At 37.8% G+C, this 16,892-nt stretch overlaps 1 protein-coding gene across 1 annotated transcript in view; it reads left to right on the top strand.

The window, feature by feature from the left end:
- The first annotated feature begins 10,913 nt into the window (after positions 1–10,913).
- The window catches only part of trps1 (trichorhinophalangeal syndrome I), a 124,721-nt gene continuing 118,742 nt past the window's right edge, over positions 10,914–16,892 (top strand). Inside the window, exons 1-2 of the mRNA XM_034704226.1 lie at positions 10,914–11,025; positions 11,143–11,314. The gene's annotated coding sequence lies outside the window, so the exon portion shown is untranslated. The remainder of the gene's footprint in view (positions 11,026–11,142; positions 11,315–16,892) is intronic.

The following is a 16,892-nucleotide window of genomic DNA, read 5'->3' as shown; positions in this document are numbered from 1 at the left end:
GCCCAAAAACACAAATGATTCCAAACAAGGAAGACCCCATATGCCACTGTGGAGTGTTTCTAAATGTCTCAGAGTTTTAAAATCTCAGAAGTCCACATGCAGGGTCTCTCCATGTGTGTGAGTATGTGTGTTATTGGTCACAGTATGTCTCAGAGATGAGGGACTTGTTGAGCAAATGAGTCGGAGTAAAAGACAGAGGAAAGCTAAATGTACTCAGAGGTTGATCTATTAATGTCCCACTGACATATGGACCCACATGTGCCTTATACATGTGGCCTCCATGGGCCCTTTCTGCCTATATGTGCCACGCATGCCCCATCTGCCCTACTAAGTCCTCCCTGCCCTCAACATGCCCTTCATCTTCCCCACAACGTGCCCTTTATACCCTACATGTGCCGTACAACACATGCCCTTTACATGCTCTCTCTATCCTTAAAGTGCCCTACATGGGCCCTGTATGTGCCCTAGTTGTGCCCATCACCAAACACATGCTCTACATGTGCCTACACATGCCCTACATAGACACTCTCTTCCCTACAAGTGCTTTAAATTTACCCTATCAGTGGCCTAGCCTGAAGATTCAAGCTAGACATGATGGCTGCTGCAGGGATTCAAACCCAAGACCAGTAGTCTGTAAGGTGTCAGTCCTTAGCACCAGATACATGTGCAGCCTTGCAGGTCTCAGCCCTTAGTGTTGGTTACCTTTCAAATAAATTGTGGTGGTTCAAAAGTGTTGTCTGTACTCAGGAGAAAGTAAGCAAGAACTAGCTATTCAGAAGAGGGCTCCTATTGCGATTTGAACCCACGACAGTCATGCTGCAAATGTCATCATACTTAAACATGCACTGTGGTAGTGTACTTCAGCCGTATGTGAATGGGATAGGTGCTCACAGGACTGTCCTTAAAAGTTTTGAAACTTCTGCTCTAATTGAAACTAAAATGGTAAAGTGTATGGATTCTGTATTGATATAGAAAAACTATCAGATTTAAAACTTCAACCTTCCATAAACTCAACCTGCAAGCTCTCAACTTAGTAGAGCTTGCATTTTTCATTAAAGCTCACTCTCTCACACCTTGTTTTGATTACACCTTGTGCTAGGCCACAACCCAGTTCTCCCCTTCTAGTTCATAACCTTTATTTTGAAATTCCTATAGCATGTAAGAGAAGACGACATGAGCGTGGAATTAACTTCGCTCTTGTTTACCCAGCTTCTCTCAAAATCTTCTGTGCCAAAGGATCCGAGCGGCGGTTTGACGACCCAAAAAAAGCTATGGACTTCATTGAAAATCTGTGACAATCGTACACTCCTACATGATACTCGTCATTCCAGGCTATTAATGGACATGTTTCACTGACGCTACAGATCTGTGCCCTCAAAGACTTGATTATGCAGGACTCTATGGGCCGCGACAATCGATGACTATGATCGGGCTTTGCAAAAGTAAGTGTCTCTGCATATTGATAGCTTAATTAGATCAATCTTTAAATCATCAGCAGTCCCTCAAAATTCACATACAGCCTCTTTAATCATCTCAACTTATGGCAGGGGTCATGAAGTTGCAATTTATTATTCTGTATTGTTAGAGAAATATAGCACAACTGGTGCCTTGAAAACTGCATGGGAAAAAGATATTTCAACTACATTCACAGATACAGAGTGGATGAATGCCTTGCGCAATTTAAAATATTTGTCACGAGACATCCGTACCAGGTTAATTCAAGTCAAGCTAATCAATAGAATATACTGGACATCATCTAGATTATTTAGGGCTAAGCTCAAAGGGGACCCCGTGTGCTGGAAGTGCCCTAACCATGGTGCACTTGCTCATGTCCTATGGTTTTGCCCAAAAGTACAGGACTTCTGGAGAGCAGTGCATGAATTAATTCAGAGAATCGTTGGTCAGGCAGTCCCTTTCTGCATCAGATTATTTGTTCTAGGAGACCCATCAACTTTGAAAGATATAGTTTCGTTTACCTATACAGAATGGGTCCAGACCGCTATCATGTTGGGTAGAAGGTTGCTTGTTCAAAAATGGAAGTCAGCCCACACACCATCTGTCGCTGATTGGCATAACCTTCTTGCTAGGGTGGCAGCATATGAACAGGTTTCTTTTTTATTGCTTAACAGGTTAGATAAATACCACTCAAAGTGGGAAGAATTTCTCCTTCATATTAACAGCCCGTAAGGGAAAACATTTGGACGTAGTAGCCCCTTTTCTAACTTTTGTCTTTCTCTTGTATTTATTAGTTAAAAACCAATACAGCCACCCTGTACCCCCTTTTTTTATCTTTTATTTAATATATGTACATATGCATATACATGTGCCATTTGCATAATTATGAATTTGCATATATCGATATGTGTATAGCATGATATGTCTCTATCATTAGACGAGCTGTTGCGGTCATTTCTTTTTTGCTGAAAATAATCAGTCAAATTTAGTTTTTTTGGTTGAATTTGTTTTGTCTGGTTTTTTTTGTGTCATTTGTCTGTTCTGCTTTGTCTTTTGTTTTATTCTATTTGTATTTTATTCTTTTATTTTCATTTTATTTTATTTTTTATTTTAGTGTATTGTCATTATTTGTGTATTTATTTGAATGTTTGTAAAAATGAATACATTTTAAATCATAAAAAGAAGAAATTCCTATAGCATAAATATTACATGTATTGAAAACAACCCCTTGAAATAGTAGTATTTCATCAGTTCAACTCGGAGATGACTCTCCTGGTTCATCAAAGCAGATTCCTTCAGTTGACGTGTCCATACTACCATGCCATCAATCAAACTGCAAAGACAACCATAACCATTTAATTTTTTCCTATTAATTAAGAAGTGTTTGTATTACTTCTATACTTCAATTGTGATCCATTTAAAGAACTATGATCTCACTCAATGCTCATAACAGGTGCCACCCTTTTAATAGCCCCTTCTTGTGTTAACAGATCATTAAATGTTTGGTATTAAAGACATACAATTTGGGAGGAGTATCACTTAAATGATGTTGTAGGCTTGTCAGCACTAAAAAGCCACTCCTAGAACTACGCCTCCCTTCGTTTTTGTAGGACACTATCTTTGAAAACAAAAGATGAGTCAGATGCAAACTATTTTTGATTTGGGTGTGATTCAGAACAAGCAAATAGATAACACACCTTGTCTACTGAAGCAGATAATGTTAGTCATCGGGTGTGTTGGCTTCTCATGTGTACCTAGGCAAAACGTTTCTGTTGACCTAAATTGAAACTGTGCTTAAGGAGCGTGGTTTTAATCCTTAGCTGATATAGCTGCCTGATACATAGCATCACGTTCTGAATAAGGCTGAGAATAATATCCCTCGGCATAAAATTGCAAATAATTTTGGAATTTCATCAACTATGGTATATAATATTGTTAAAAGATTCAAGGAATCTGGTGACATCTCTGTACAAATATCCAAGAGGTCTGTCCTTAATAGAGTTTAAACACGTTTTCCCCACTGGACATCTTCAATTCCCTTCTGAACCCCACTTAGACAGATAGACATAGTACACTGACTTTGGGTAGAGGGAGGGACAGCTTTTACTAAAGGCTGATTTTACAGTATCTCAGGTTCTGTGTTTGAAGATTCTGTAGTCTGATTAGAGAAGGCCTCTTCCACTTAAGGTGAGTTGACATCAAGATATAGGTCTGCTTGCATTTAAACAAAAGGGAAAACTCATTAGAGATGACAAGTCTGATTTTGAGGGGGCTCCTCAGTTGTTATCCTCCATATCTTGCTGACTTTGCAGCAAACTAAGCTGTGATATCAAAGCGTTTAAGGTTTTCTGTTACCAACTGTCTTATATCATCCCTGCAGGGCAAAAAAAAAAGAACCTTAAACACAATAACGTCATGTTCTGTGGTGATAAGGCTCGATTTCATCGAAAGCGTAACTGTGATATTTTGGCTCATTCATTCCATGATTGCTGTGGTCATGATCTTGGCTACAACCCACTGGACAACCACAGGGAAGAGTCATCGTTTTTTTTCTGCCTAAACTCTACAGCTTTGTGTCCAAATAGCTTGGAGATAAAATACTTGGCAAAAACTGAGCACCAAAAAAAAAAACTTGCCTTTGGAGAGCTTGGTAAAAGGAAACTTGCATGTTGGCTGATAGTTATTGGAGTTGGGCTGTACAAGCCTTCTATTTCCCTTTGTAGTGACTGAGCTCAGGAGACACTCATATTCAGTGTCACTTCCCTCTGATTAATTACTTTGATTTTAGCTGTTTATCATGATTATATGAATAAAACATGACTGCAATGCCTAATATTAAGTTGATGAACGACTAGCTTCTATTTGGAAGTTTTTTGAAAACACAGACAACAAATCCCAGATATTCTTCATGGGGAAGTTCTTAAACCATTACTTTTGTGTTGTCCAATGATTATCACTGTTTGCTGTTGCCAAGGTTAAGGTTAATATTATATAGAAAAATAAGGTAATACAATTTGAGTAAACAGTCAGTTTTATGCCAGGTGGAATCTGAGTGTCATGGTATGAGTAAGTTATAATGGTTAAAAAAACATAATTTGCCTCAGCATACAAAAACATGAGTGGGTCAAATGTTTGACAACAAATAATGAATCTAATGTGGAAAATATAAAGTGACTCACTGGGCTAAGGTACAAACCATGGAAAAGCAAAGTCCAACTTTTGGGTAAAACCTTACAACTTTGGTGTTCAAAGCTTTTCCTGTCACTAGATAACTCAATATGTCTACAAAAGCAAAGAGTCCAAGATTATTTATAAGCCAAAATTAAAGATGACCTTAAAAAAATACCAGGCAGATGTAAAGGAAAAGCGGCTGAAGGAACTTCTTTGTCCAAGTAATTGCTGGTCCACTAGACAGGCGTCTGCCAGTAAGCCACACTGACCAACTGGAAAAGATCAGCAAGCTGCCCCAAGACAAACTGGTGTGGAAAAAGAAAAAACAAACAAGTTAGAAAATGTAAGAACATACTCACAAAAACTGTTAGGTTAAAAAAGATTCCAACTTTAACCTCACCTTTGATTCACTGTTTTTGGCATCGGAATAATCAAATGGAAAAAAAGACAAAATAAACATTCTGTGATATTTGGTAAATAAAATAAGCAATTGAGGCCAAAAGTTTTTTACTTCAAGGGTTATAAATGAGAAAGAGATTAATTCTCTTTAAATTCTACAAAAGAGTCAACCCATGCCGGCTGTCCAAAAGAATGCCACCTTACAGCGTATCTGCATTGGTTTCACGTTTATGAGCAGGACAAAGTTTTTTGAAAGTCGTTGAATTACCACTATTGTATCAAATCAGATCACGAGAATGGGTTGTTCAAATGGGGAAAAAAATTACAAAATCAGATTAGACATTGTGATCAGGTTTTACTTTCAATCCTGAGTAAAGTTTTGTGCCTATCAGAATGATTCAGAAATAACATGAAATGCAACTTCAACAATTCCTGCAAGTAAATCACAATGAAACTGGTTTCTTTTTCAGGTTCATACAACTGAAGTTACAGTGAAGTCTTTGTATAATTTACTAGCTTCTGAGGAACTGAGACCTACCAGAAGCAGTTAAGGGGTGCTACTCCTGGTGTTGTAATGGACCAAACGAAGTCTTTATAATACTGGCAACACTGGAAATAACAACATGTTGGCATCTGTTTTCCTATTGTCATTAGATGATGATGGACGATGATCAATCTTTATTTGTATTGCCCCAAATCACAACAAACGTTATCTCAAGACGCTTTTACAAACATAGCAGGTCTAGACCATACTCTATTTTAAATTATTAACAAAGACCTCAAATAGTCTCAGGTAAATATATCCCCTTCTACTGGAGTTGAGAGATACACCATGTAACCTATGCACCGATCGGTAGAGCATAAATGTTTGGATGAAGGAGTAATGGGATGGGTTTTTTAACTCAGCCCTTATCCTTTCATGGGAGCACAACCAAGTAACCTATGCAGTCTAACTTAAGTCATGCTGTGAGTCACTTCAGATGAAGCCTGGTAAACATCTCAGAATATCAGAGTGTAGTGTGAGGCAGAGTGCCGACTAACTGTATCTCCTATGACCTTAGTCTTCTCAGAGACAGCCCAGCCTTATCAGGGCAGCTGCTCCCTGACCAGCCGTCCTTAGATAGACAGAGAGCTGGACTACTGCTGGAAGCATCTTATCTTGGGTTTACAACTGACTCAGACATGACCTGGAATCACTGTGTCATATTACCCTAGAAGGAAAACTCTTTTGTTGTTAGAAGATGGATTAAACAGAGAGACAGGAAGGCAGATATGTAGATAGATAGATAGATAGATAGATAGATAGATAGATAGATAGATAGATAGATAGATAGATAGATAGATGGATAGAAAAAGAAATTGACTATAACACTTAAACCAAAAGGCATCATAAACTGCACATAAAATGGTTGTGTGGTATTTAATAGAGGTCCTCCCAGGTCATTAAACCGCTGACAGAGTAACACAGAGCATCAGTCTGTCTGCTGGCCAGTCTAGTTTAATATCACTTTCTATTTAAAACATGGAGTGTCAAATTAAAGATATGAAGAATTACACAGTATCAAATTTAAAACGACAGTCACAATGGATCATTTAACACAGGAGCACAAACTTAGAGTCTGTCAGTGTCACTGTAGTTTTATTTCAATTTTACTGACAGGACCATAACTTAACATAATCTAACACAGAATACTCTCTGACTTTTGATGGATAGTTCACTGACTTTTTTTCCTGTCTCTACCCTGAAGTGAGTGGGCTGTCCATACTTCCTGTAGATTTTCTAGTTTTTAAAATGACAGCAGAAGAAAGCTGTTCCTCTTGAGTTTTTTTTTTTTTGCATTTCTTCTGCCTCTTAATATAAGGACAGTTTAACAGACACTTTCAAACACTCCTTGATTTTTTTCATTATTTTTCAACAAACTGTTTTTCTAGTTAATCAGTTTGCAGGTTTGTGTACAAACTCCACAAACAACAAATTGTAAATGCTTACTAAATAAAGGAAATCTCTTTATTTGCTGACTCAAAAGCTCTTGTTCTCACAGGGATTATGCATATTGCTGATTACTGGGATATGTTTCACTGTTTGTGTGTATACACACTTATTCATCATCCCCTTTGTATTCTCTGATTAAGGTCAACTACACCCAGAGCTTGGCAGTGAAGATGAAAACTGCATTGATCTGAGTCTGCCTGTGTTTTTCCAGACCGAGTATTAGAGAACTCAGTTTTTCTTTTCAGTTGAACCTGTTTGTTGCTAAATATATGCAGGTTGATGTTGAACATGAGTCCTTCTGACATTTAAACCTTTGGGGCCTCTATTTGTGCATTTTTTGGTCAATTTAGAACATTTACTAATAATTTCATATTAAGAGCTATACTTCTTATACTTAATGTTATAGTTAAAGATTATCATGTGAATTTAATAAATATAGCAAAAACATTGAATTATCACTTGGGGTCAATATGATCCACTCCAAAAGCAGAATGTTGTCATTGTTTTCAAGCAAAGTTTTCAATGAAAAGTTGTTCAAAATGGACAGCTAGCTATAATAAAGTTAACACTTTTAAGTGTGGCTCAAGCTATACAACTCTTAGCTAGCTGCATATTAATGTTACTCACTGCCATTACGCACTGCTGTTGTCATGTCTTGATTAGCAGCATTTCCTTTTGCATGTGTTTTTGCAATGCATTTGCTGTTCATGCAGTTGTTTAGGCATTTTGCAGCCCATTTTGTTCATTTGTGGGTTCTATTGTTGCATATGTTCTGGACGTTTACATGTGTGTATGAATGTGCCCACTCTTTGCTTTGTAGATGTCCTAATTAGGTTTGTTAAGGCCTTTGCAAATCAGTAAGTTTTGTGGACCACCGTATCTACCACAGTAAAAAAGCATATTTTACTTCTTTTATAACATCAGATGAATCAGGTCAGTGATCCAGCAGTGAAAGTGAAAACACCAGACAATAGGGCAGCTTTGTGGTTAAGCAGAAGAGATTATGAAAGACATTTGTGACAAATAAACTGATTAGCCTTGCGATGTCCCCAGAAGTTTATGTTTTATTACAAGCTACATTGCTGCATTGCTTGCCTATTATCTTACCCCATGTTGTAAGGTTCAGAAAATAAAGTTGTTCTTCACAAACAGGACAAACTAGTTGCAAATAAGAAGAATGGAACAGATTTACACAACCTCTGTCTGATGGAGGAAGAAAAAGGTACATTTCAAATAGAAGTCAGTGGGGGGTTTATGTACAAGACTTGCGGCAGGTGGCAGGTGTATTATTTCTTCAATGTGACTTTTTCCTCTCTGGTCGGACCACAGCCTGCACCACTCAGGAGGTGGTGGTGTATCCAGCAGTGTGTATGCCTTAAGGCTGCTGGATTGCCTTTGTAAGCAAAAAAAAGAAAAAGAAAAAAATCTTACATTTGGCTTTTGAAGGGCAATGTTTGAAAAGAAATATAAAAAGTTCATACTCTCTTCCTCCCGATGGGGTAATGGGAGAAAACTGTGAAGGGAAGGGTGAGAGACTTAGCCAACAGCCTGGTTTTCATAGAAAGCTTATGAGGACATGTCCGTTATTTATATCACTCAGTCCCCCTTAACATTCTTGCCTACTATTCTTTGGTTGTTTTTGTACCATGGCCACAAAAAACCTGATCAGTGTAAGCATTTCTACTTAGCTAAAATAACGGATCTGCTCTTAGTGTTGCAGGTTTCCACATTACAAAATATATACATGCTGCCGGAAAGCCTGAATAAAAGCATCCACCAAGTGTGGTGATATTTCAGGAGAAGCTGTGCTGTCTGTTGCTCTGCTTTAAATAGGGTTGACAGAAGTCCCTGTGAAGAGATCACATGATCGCACCTGAGGCTTGCCTGGAAAGGAGACGCCCCCTCAGGTACAATCGTTTCACCTACACATGACTGGACATTAGATAAAAGTCTTCAGCATTTTGATCTAGGACTCATGCCTCACATTTAATCTTATAGCCAACCTGTCCACCGGCTATTACCGTAGAGAAAATAAAATATGAAGTCTAATTAGGATTGATTTATAAGATCACAAATAGAAGATGCTAGCCATACTGTATAACTATAGTGCCTCTTGGTGGATTCTCTTGCTGTCCGCTCAGATCATCATATTACAAATCAATGTAGGAGGTTTTGAATACGCTGGTCCAGACTTCATTTGCCCTGTGGTTAAACTAGCGATACCAGAAATTAGTTATTAATATTTATGCAGCCCTGATCTTTCAGTGTAGAGGACACTCACATCAAATTTGTCTCAGTTTAAAAGCTTTTTTTTCCATCACATTGCCAGAGGACTTAATTGAAAATATCAGAATTAATGCAAAAGTTTTGCTTCAGTTTCAATGTATTTTGTGGCCAAGAGACATTGATTTAAATTTCAGATGCCTGCTACACTGTGCTAAAATATTTGCCTATGGTTTTTTTATGATCCTATTAAATGTAAAAAGCTACCACGAAAACCATAAATGAGCTTTGTGCAAATAGAAAACTGCACCCATTTGTTAATCTGATATCAAATAAATAAAAGCAGTTGTACAAGTTTTTTATAAAGTTTTTCAATCTTACTCATTTATCCATATTTAAAAAGGCATTCATGTACACAAGTGATTCAATGACCTGGAGAGACCGAAACATTTATATTTTATTTTGCTCATAAAACTCTTGTATGTATTTGGATGCAGGCATTTATTTTGGAGTTCAGACATTTAACTTTGCAGTTTTTTATTCTGTCAACATGTGAAATGTGTTTCAATATATCAACCCTGAGGTTTGACCACTAGTTGTGCTATAGAGCAAGTTATGATGAATTGATAACAATACTGTTTTTCTCTCTTGCTGTAACTGAGCCCTTGTGTTTATTTTTTCATGTGCACTCTGTATTGAGCAAAAATGTGACAAGTTTAAGATATAGTGATATTTTTTGTAGTCATGTATGCTTACCCCAAAGCTTTATGTGTATCATCAGCCAGTGGTGGTGATGCATCACAGGGTGGTAGAGCACAGTATATGTAATGAAATCAATGCAGGTTTTGAAAATAATTAGAAAGTTTTCAGACGTTTTGAAATGAAGAAGAGCATTTATTTGTTTGCTTTGGCCATTTTTTAGTAGTTTTAAGACTTCATTTTACCTTTAATTCCTATTTTTAATAACTTAATTGTAATTATTTATCAAAAGAACTATCTTTTAACTTCTCAAAATAGCTCATAATACATACCAATTCTGTCAATAAGTAAATAATTTGCCTTAACTATGTAAACAGGAGAGCTTACAGCAGTAAACAAACACAAGTGTTTGTCTCTTTAAGGGCTAAGTCCTTGTTTCTGGTGGAGTAATGTTTTATAAACATAGTTAGTAAACAATAAAATGATTTTTTTTGTCACATTAAGAGTTCGTGTTTTTGTTTATGCTGAGGGGCATAGTTAAAAAAAATGTGTTACTGATATCTATTTTTACTTTATGAATCAGTTCCCTTTTATGTTAGTATTGGTTTGTTCAAATATAATAGAACAAATATGATGACAGTTTTGAATGTTCTTAATTGCAGTGGATCAGTCGAGATTTTTAACTTTTCATAAGAAAACTTTAATAAGACACTGTCTCTTTAAGTGTCAACATCTTATATTAAACGGAGAAGCTTGTTTTAACAACTGTTAACAAGTGATACCGAGTGTGTTGCTTTAAGAGTCATGGTTATTTATTTTCGATGAGTAGTTGATTTGTGTTATTAATTGTGTAAATAAGGGAGATTATAGTGTGTGTCACTTTAAGACTCAGTCTTCGGGTGGCTTCTTGATATTAATAGAGCTGCTGTGTCTTCCTCCTCTGACGTAATGCCCACAGCCTACAGAGAAACGGGCAGAGAGGTCTTGTCACAGCAAAGCGATAACACGAGTCTGAACAAAAAAAAATTACAGATAACGAGCTGCTTTGCTTTGGTTTGCTGTGACCAGCAAATCCGGGCTCTGAGGTGGCTGAAAAACAAACTATAACATCGGAATATTACAACACCAGAGCCAGCCTAACTCACTTATCAGTCGGTATCAGTGTCTCCGTGAAGCCTTAACTATCTCTCTTTCCCTCTCAGACCAAAGAAAAAAAGAGACAGCCACAAGACACAGTCGCCCCGTCCGACATCATCAACAAACAAAAAGCCCACAAAGAGACGAACCAGCCAGCCAGCCAGCCACCATCTTAACAGGCTGCTGAAAGAGACACACACTGAGAGAAAAGAGGCTAATGCTTATTTTGATCAACAGGTAAGCAGCACTAAAAGAAACACTACTAACACAAATGCACACCATGCATATCCTACAGCCCTCTCTGGTGCAGTGACATTGTAACCGGTTAAAAAAATGCACCCGCGATGCACGGTTGGAGTTGTAGATGGCGAAATGCATGCTCGCGGACAAGTGGGAAAATCGTCTTTAAAAGGGAACCCGGGGCTATCAATGGTGCGTTTAGGAGACAAAATATTGCTCTGCTAGCTGTTGGTAGTTTTACGACGGGCAGCAGTCGGTTTGCGTCTTATGTAACTAACGGCCTGAGCGGCGTCGGCAAGGAAAGATCTGCTGAATGAGAGAGAGGAAAAGAGCAGCACCGCTTTGAATTCACATGGCAATTTACATTTAGGTTAGGACACCCAAACGCCACACAAATACAAATTGAGGGGGCTACTGGGGACGGCTACTGCTTTGATTTCAGACTGAGTTTGAAGGCAACAGCAAGGGGACGTGGAGTGACTTACTCGCCTCAAGTAGGTTTGTTTTTTTGATAAGTTTTATTTCTTGTTTTTGACATTAATTTACGATAAGTGGCATCCTGACTGAACAGCTAGAACACGCCGACTTTGGAGTGATTTTGCCACTCCAAAGTAGCACTTTAGTAACTACTGAGTGTAAGTTTTTTGTTATTTTCATTGATAACTTTTTCATTACTTTTAGTGACTGCAAACTTGATACTCAAGTTCAGATTTCTGGGTCCTCCGAATGACGCACGTCATAGTGAAGAGGGACAGACCTGAGTTAAAAGATGAATACAGTTAGATGCTTGTACTTTTGAGAGGAGGATACAAAGTTGACAAGTGTTGCAACTTCAGATCAAAGAGAGGGTGTTTATCCAGCGGTTTACGGCCGATATGGCGCTGTTTTTGCACCTCTTTCATTGTTAGGGAGCTTGCGAGCGCATGGTGGATGTGAAACGTCGTAAAAGATAACCCCCTAACATCCTGTCTTATCAGCTTTGGGACCAACTTATTAGCTCTGTTGTCGCGCAGTTATTTATTTGTTGTTGTTGTGGAACTTTCCCGAGTGATGCCGGGAAGCCTGAGTTGCATTTCCACTCAACTTTGAAAAAGTTGCCCCCCCTCTCCCTCCCTTCTGTTGTAAGTAACTGTGATGTTCCTTTGAGATAAGGGAGCCGGGTAGGCATGACAACTCTGTGGGGAGAGAAGAGTATGTGAAGCCAGTACAATGAGGCACACACTGCAAGGAAGCTTTTTACATAGTCCTTCACAGTTCTCCAATTCTGGCCCCCAAACAACTCCTTATGTGAGGGACGACTTTTATTCAACAGATAACCTCAGTAATTTTTTAACACTTGAGCAGGCCTGTGAGACTTTAATATGACCAAACACTTTTTAGAGTTCTTCAAAAGTGGACAGATTGTGTTTAACTTAGCGAGTAACACATTTATTATGCGTTGGATGAGACCATGTAAAGTTTCTGAACTTTTTTTGTCTTTTTCAGAAGTTATTTCAATGTAAGGCACGACTGTGTTCACCTCTAGCACAGCATTACAATGTCAGGAAGAAGTTTGCTAAATTACTTGACTGAATTTTTACTAAGAAAAGAGAGACTAAGTTTTGAACTGATAACTTTAACATTCTCTTAAAGTTATAGTATATGATTTTTTTTGTCACAAAAGTTATCCTGGACAGCATATTCTCTGACATTTTTTAACATTTTTGGAAGTTTGTAATCCCGTCCACCGCAGCAAGGAAAGGTTGTACACGTAACTCTGCAATTCAGGAAACTGGAGGGATGAGTTGAGGAAAATCACAAATAAACAAAGGGATTTGTTTAACAATGAAGATAACTTTTTGTACGATGGTTTCAAATTAAAATTTTGTGTCTGCACTTTTTAGGCATGTAACTTTTTGAAAAAGAGGCAGCAATGTGTGCCCAGTATCCCCTGGAAGACACATAACAGTCAGAGTCTGTTTTTAAAAGTTTAATATTACAATAATTACTTAACTAATACTGAATTTAGATAAATAAAGTGATTATTTATTTTCGTATTATTGTATCCAGAATATCCAACAGCATGGTGCATAACTTTTTCTCACACGTTTTTGCTTTTTAAATGTTTGATATGACAGTTGTTTAATACTCAAAATAGCACCTAATGAAATCTTTATCAGGTGTATTTTAAGCAACAGGTATTTTTTTTATTAGTAGTGACTTTCTTATCACCTTTAATATTTGTTTTTTTGTAACACTTTGATTCAACACACTACAGCTCTGTGCAGTCTCCCTTATTATTTAACATTTGTACGTCTAAATATGATCTTCTTTAATATACATATATAACTAATTTAATGTGTCTTCTTTAAACTTAACAGACATTTAACAAGCTTCTTTAGAATGTAATAAACCATTTGATCTAACACTTGTATGAATCAAACTCTACAACTTACAAAACTTTTCCTCTTTCCAGACACTGGATATTATTGTATCTCACGGCCTTGTTCGTAGCCGCTATTAAACGTCAAAACAGTTGATGACTTCCTAAAGAGAACCTCTGCTTGTAAAACTCTTTCCCGTATATGTGTGGGAGTGCGCATAGCACTTTTTCTCCTGTGTGTGTGTGTGTGTGTGTGTGTGTGTTTGTGTGTGTGTCTGTGCCGTGGAGACAGCCATGGCTCACTCATATGGCTGCAATATGTGAAATCTCTGCGGTGGAACTGGGAAGAGAAAGTTTTGAGAGAGAAGGAGAGAATCATTGAGGGAGAGAGAGGGAGAGAGAGAGGGAACACATGGAGTGAGGGAAGTCAGAAATGTCCTGTTCAACTAGCTGGAATGTATCTCCTGTGTTTTATTGATGGTTGGATGTTCTGTAAGACACGAGGAACAACTGTAGTGATTTTGTGGGCTGCCATGTAATTTTCTTTGGTCGTTTCAAAGCAGCGCTGCATCGCAAGGGAAAAAAAGTTTGAGATGGGGAGGAAAAGTCCAGACAGAGTAATGCTATAAGCGAGGAAATATATGCTATACACATACTTTCTTTCTAACTCCTCTAGTCATGGTGAGGACATAATAATGAATTGTTAAGTTGGTAAAGAGTTTGCTATTTCTGATGAAGTCTTACGAAAAGATTCTTAATATTGATAAAAAAAAAAAAAAGTAAAGTCATCAATGACAAGAATTAAAAAACAAAACAAACATGAAACAAAGTAAGAGCTGTGGCGTCCGTTGATTCTGAAACAGACCTTTTTGGAAAAAGCTAAGCGCTGCACAGTTCATAGACTCACCTTCGCTGTCAAACTGTTTGACGGTGAAAAAGTTTACACGGTGGACATGTTTGTAAAACATCTGCCAAACTGCAACTGTACCTCTTTAACATGAAACAGTAGCACTTCAGGGGCCATATGATGTATTTCATTTGCTTTACATTACCTGCTAAAATCTGTTATTACACGGGAAGTTCAAGCAATAACTCCTGCCTTGTAACCTCAGCCTCTCATTCATTGCGGTCTAAACTTTCTCTTTTAAGTCCATGTGTTGTTTCCTAGAGCATTTTTTTAATGTATGTCTTTTCTTCTTGGCCTATCATTAATATGTATTTTTTATGTGGTATTTTCTATCCACAGACCTGTTACTGACTAGAGTGAGGAATCCCCAGTTGTGAGGAGACTTATAAAGTCATTTAGAGCTTAGTATTTAATAAGCTTATAACAGTTTACCTGAGTAACAGCTGCTGGAGCAATCAAAGTGGCACTAGATGTTTGCAGACTTCAGTTTAGCTGTTTTCTTTAAGTTTCGAGTCGTACGTTAGGCTTGTTCTTTTGCGTATTTTTATATGTCATATTATGAGAGGAAAGGCTACGTTCAAACTGTACAGCGTCCATTTACATGCCTGTTAAAATATAGTCTCTTTATATTCAATTATTTCAACAAATGAGGTGGTCTTCTTCAATAATGATAAAGAGCTGTAGGGAAAGGATGATCTCTCTCTGAGTTTTTAAATTGTTTTTCTTTATGTGGATGCACAACTCCCATCTCTTTCTTATTTCTGATCCCATTTATTTATGAACTGTCCTAACCCTCATTGTTTCCAATAAACAGGAAAAGATAGCATCTATTAGAGCAATCAGCCGTTATTCATCTCAGCCCTGCCTGCAGTTCAGATAAAGGAAAAGCTCCATTTGTCACGGATAGTTTATTTAAAAGAAAAAAAAAAGAAGCTTTTTGTAAAGCTCCTGGCTCTCTTGGCTCATGTCTCCGTGGCTCGCTCTCCTTTATTACCCAGTCTCTTATTTTGCTCATATCCCAAGGACACAATTGTTTTAAACTCATTTTACCATCTGGAGGCATTGTTTTGGTCCTTTCATCGCTTCAGATTAGTCTCTTGTAACGATGGCGATACAGGGATTTAAGCCTTTTCTTCTATTACATTTACTGGAAGTCACTCTGGAAAAGAGTGTCTGCTAAATGCCCAAAATGTCATCCCCGCTCTGTCTGTGGTTAGTACAGCCTTGTTTAGGCTTGACTTTGCCTCTAATGTCTTTGGTTTATTTTAGACTTTTAAGTCTGTCTTTTAGACGGCCTGCTTCAGATAACGAGCACATGGTCCTGGTTTAGGGTGAAATGATTCCCCCCCCCTGTCTTTTAGTATTTTTGGGATAGACAAATCCTAAATATGGGACAGTTTTTCCTCCTTTGATCTGGGAGAGTAAATAATCCCTCTGTCACGATACAGTGGAGGCTGATAAAGTAGCAGTGGTTGAGAGGATTTAGGCATATAGTAGAAGGTGATGACACAGGCAGCGGTGAGACTTTGGATGTACGAAAGAAAGAACTCACAACACCTGATTTGCTCTTGGTAACTTACTGTCAGTGAGTGGTGGTAAACTCATGTATGTATGTGGTTTTGAGTAGACAAGTGATGCATTTGATGGCAGTAGAAATACAAACTTTGTCCCCTGCGTTGGGTAACGTGTGTCACATGAAATGTACTTTCTTTTTTTGTGTCGTGTTTTGAGTTCTGACTGCTTTGACTCATCATCGACGTGCTCATGCTTCCTGAGCACATGTTCAGTTATCAGTCATTGTTCATGTGAGTATTGTCCTGTGTCGAATACGAATTCATCACATTTTATTACAAGGCTACCTCCAAGACATCCTATATTGTAATTAAAATGCAAAAAATGCCCCTTTGCTGCTTTTCAATATAAAAGCATTGTTGAATGAAGTCTTGTTGTCTAATTAACTCCACAGTGGTGGTTTTCCGTTACGTGTACGTAGGTTGATGGATCAGGCTTTGTGCTTTTATCATACAGCCGCATGTTTCACATTTTGCCTCAGTCCTAAACATCGTGTGCCAGTTGTCCCCAGATTCACAATTCTCTGCATTTGTTGTCGAGGTTTGAAGGGTTTTGGAGCGACACGAAAAAAGACTTGAATGTTTATGAATGTTTGTCATAATGAGAAATATGTAGCTTTCCTATAAACAGTGGTCGGTACATATCTTGAAACAAAATATACCAAGCGTGTTTGGTCTTGGAAGTCTGATCTGATTTTGTGTGAATAAACAAAACCAGCATGTGTTTTTAATGTT

The sequence above is a fragment of the Notolabrus celidotus genome, chromosome 16 (genome assembly GCF_009762535.1).
Source record: "Notolabrus celidotus isolate fNotCel1 chromosome 16, fNotCel1.pri, whole genome shotgun sequence".
NCBI classification, from domain to species: domain Eukaryota; kingdom Metazoa; phylum Chordata; class Actinopteri; order Labriformes; family Labridae; genus Notolabrus; species Notolabrus celidotus.
This window is presented reverse-complemented; position numbering and strand designations above follow the sequence as displayed.